The following is a 4356-nucleotide window of genomic DNA, read 5'->3' on the forward strand; positions in this document are numbered from 1 at the left end:
GTCGATTTATCGTTACCATGTCAACAGATTATTAATCTGAAAACTCGCCGAAACAAAAAAAACGGTTTGTTCGTATAGTAACTTCTTTTCTTTAATCATACCGCTCAGTTTTCTATGAAACGACCTCACATCACGAGCGTTGTGTTGCTATAGTAACACTTCCCAAGGATGAAATCACTAGAAGACTAAAGCGTGATAAATTCAATAGGAATACTATGTTTAGAGTTAACCCGGAAAGGTTTTCGATGTTCATACATACTAATTAGGGTTGTAATTAAGTAATTGCATAATTAATATATGTACAAAGATTAATTTCTTTGATTTCAACAGTTGTTCGGAATTTTATATAACTTGGTTGATATATGCATGTATTTGAGATACCATGCCTATACTATATATGGATGATGGACGTGGCTTTCGTAGTTAGTTAGTTAGTTAGTTCGTTAGTTAAGGCTATGTTCATCCAATGTTGGGTTAAGCCCTCCTCAGTCCAGCTATTTCCGTTCTCGTCTGCCTCTTGCATTTCTACTCCTTGTCTTCCTCTTCTTCTTTTCCCTGTTCATGGTTGCCATTCAGTTTCTCTCTTGCTCCACCTTGGTCTCTTGGCTTTCATATTACTGACTAATTTGCATAAGTAATGACGTTTACCAATGATGGCTTAAAATGTCACCAAATGTACAACGTTATGGCTATACTGATGGCACCATGACAAGTGTTTATAAATACCATTGATCTGGTTTGCATATTACATGACTTAATACCATGATTAAATTTAGTTACCGATTTGTCTAGATATTTGAAATTTCACCAAATATTTAGGGTATATGATATTGAGATACAAAGGGAATTTTGGTTATGATTTGCATATTACATGACAAATATACGTAACTAATTATGTTCATAAGTCAGATAATAATGACGTCATCAGTTGTTGCACAGAATTTCATACAACTAAATTGAATATGTTGATGATGTCATAACCCGCTTCATCACGTCATCAAATGTTGCACAGAATTTCTGTATAGCCTCCCTTGTCCATACTCTCACATACTCCTTATCTTTGGCAGAGTATAAGGCGGTAAGCTTACTATAAATGTTTCACACATAGAAACCACTAGTTGCAAACTTATCATGCAGTATCTAGAAACTACCCCTGGTGTTGAATCGTGTCATTTACTTTGTTTATGAGTTGGTTTTGTTTGTCACATATTTGTGGTCCTCGTCTACCCGATTTACAGTAACACGTACATCCACACAGCGGGCACTGCCGAGCATATTGATGGAACATACAACAATATTTTGTGTCTAGATGGGACATTTACTTCAAATTCTTTTGAAATTTTATAAATGTTACTTTCTTCATGTAGTTTAGTAGATATGTGGATATCTTTACGGATAGGATATGTCGCTAACTTACCCTGTGTAAACACTATTACTAGAGGACACTGTGTAATCATGAGGACACTGTAGTGTGTATTTTTGTTGTTGTTGAAATGTACAGAACTTCTTCTCCCTGTTGTATGACAAGTCGTACAGGCCAATAGTATTATTCTGCATACGATCGAGTACACTGGAGTAAGCTTTCAGAGACGATGACATACCGAAAGTCAATTTGAATTACCCCACGCACATCTGCTATGGAATTCGAGTGGTCAGAAAAAAAAAACCGTTGCATAATAATAGTTGTTTAAAAAATAGGATTAAAATATTTCTTTTTAAACAACTAATATAACACTATTTTTTCAATTTTATATTTTTTTCCTTGATAACCTGAAAAATTAATAATTCCTACAAATCAACAATACTCATAATAAAAATTAAATAATGTTTTCATGAAAAGTGTAAGATTGGATTCTTCGAAAAACTGCAAATAAATGATTCAAACAGGCTGTAACACCGACAAAAATACAAAAAATACTGCCAGAAAAAGAATAATACTTTTGGCCTGTACGGCTTACTATACTATTGTTTTATATCCTTTGTATGTGCTAAGCCTTACAGGTACAGTAATAGCCAGTGTATAAGAAGCCTAACATGAGATCCACACAATATGAGACTTAGTAAGCTTATTACAATCTTAAAGAATACTAATTATTGGCAAAAATGACATCATCAGCTAAACGCTGATAGCTACCCATCACATTAAGATGAAACAGACCCCTCCCCTTCATCCATTCCGTATCCCTTCCTCTCCCCTGGAATTCCCATTTCCTATTTCAATAAAAAATGACTTGTAACATCAGTGGTAATTTTTACTATTACAGACTGGGAGTGAATTCTTTTCAACTTAAGACCAATGAAAAGATCGGTGTAGGTATCCATGGAAACAACGCGCATGACACTACAGGATGGAGTATATAGAATATGGGGCGGAAAAGAGAGAGACGATGAAAGATGTCGGACATGAAATCACTTGAAGGTATGTAGCTGTTGAAATATTTGGATAATTTATATTCAAGTACATGGTTTTAGAAGTTTGACTTGACATGAACATTGTAAATGGTAATCTTAGTGGACAGACCACGCGTCTCTATGTGTTAAACTATGTAGCAAATACACGGCTACTTCACATTCTTGGATGTCGACAACTTGAAAAACGTGGGAAACTTAGCCAAGCGGCGAGAGTGGTGAGTGACACGAGATATTTATTGATTTTTGTGTTTATATCTCTTTTTTCATCTGTCTAAATGCAACTTAACATTCATGACGAGATGAGAAAGTGTTACATTCAAAAAAAATTGCTGGAATCTCTATCGGCAACAACGGTTTGGCGGGTTTTTGTCATCACTAATAGTGTTATTTAGTGGTTGTTCATCTACATGTTGTTAACGGATCAAGTAGAGCATAGTATCTTCCAGTCTACAATTATTTAATGGTAAATGAACTGATGTTCACTGTTTCCACAAGACACTTGATTTAATTTGTCAACTTAATATCACAAACTTTCCCGCCAAATCAATGAAGCTGAAAAATGAACTTTTTATTTGTAATCTTCCTGCAGTGTTTTTTATTTGTTGTCGACTGATTTAGATGAAGTAATAATTGTCGTAAAGAGGCGCCAACGCTTTCGGCAACTAGATCGAGTTAATTCCACCTCGGTAACATGCTTGAACCGAGTGTGAATGAATTATCATGACTAAAGGAACCATTGTGTCTAAAATAAGTTCCCCCTCAAGGCTGTCCATTTAAAATAAATTTATTCAATTATTTGTAATAATTACATCCCGTTTTATGAAAAGGCCGCTTCCGCTACTTATTTCACCACGTTACATTCTGAATTAAGTCAATTTAGTGTAAAAAAATTAATTAAACCGAAAATAGAGTTAAATTAGTAGATTTTCCATGGGAAATATTCAATATATGCCTATTGTGCAGACATTATCGTTCGACATAATTAATCGTTTGATTTTGTCTGGCATGGCATTATGAGTGACATCGACAGATATTAAAACCTTACAATACATAATATACGAATAAGACTTGTTGATTGGTCGGTTACTCAATGTAAAATGTCTGCATCCAACCAGTATCGACGTTACAACGATAGGTTATTCACATTTCAGTCCTTCGATAATGATTCTATAATCAACGCAATGTGATGATTTGTTTGTATCCTTGTGATTTGTTGACTGTAATGTCGAACTATGTTTTCGTCTTAAAATGTTAAAAAGAATTCGATATTGAATGAATGGCAGCGTGCGAAAAAGATGAACTTCGGCATTCATTCATTGTCAGTCAGTCAGTAAGTCAGTCAGTCAGTAAGTCAGTCAGTCAAACAGACAGACAGACAGACAGACAGACAGACAGACAGACAGACAGACAGACAGACAGACAGAAAGCTGCACGTACGTAGAAGTGTACAAACACACATGTACATGTGCACGTACACATGTATGAACACACACATGTATGTGCATAGTTTTACAAATCATAGACGTTGTGGACGCTGGAGAGTCTCTCTGCAATATCTAGGTATATATCGCGTAATAGGCAAGAGTTGTACAACTTAACGAAATCTGACTACTGTAATACTTTCAATGTCTATGTTGGATATGAGGCTTTATATCCAGCGATTTCAAGACAGCTTTCAAACCATTGAAAATAACAAGAATTGGTTCGACAAAAGTCGAAATCCCATGGAGTATTTTGCCAATGTCTCTAAAGGGTCGTGCTTTGTGTTACTCCTACACTAACACTAATATAGCTATAGATATAGATGTAGATATATATAGATATAGATAGTTCCCAGTGGTGTTCTCTTTACAACATAAATGAATGTTATTGCAGGACCTGGTTTAATGTATATGTTCTGTTTGGTCTCCATCAATCCAAAGTACAACTTTAAGTTGCCAGCTT

Source organism: Glandiceps talaboti, chromosome 20 (assembly GCF_964340395.1).
Source record: "Glandiceps talaboti chromosome 20, keGlaTala1.1, whole genome shotgun sequence".
Taxonomy (NCBI): Eukaryota; Metazoa; Hemichordata; class Enteropneusta; family Spengelidae; genus Glandiceps; species Glandiceps talaboti.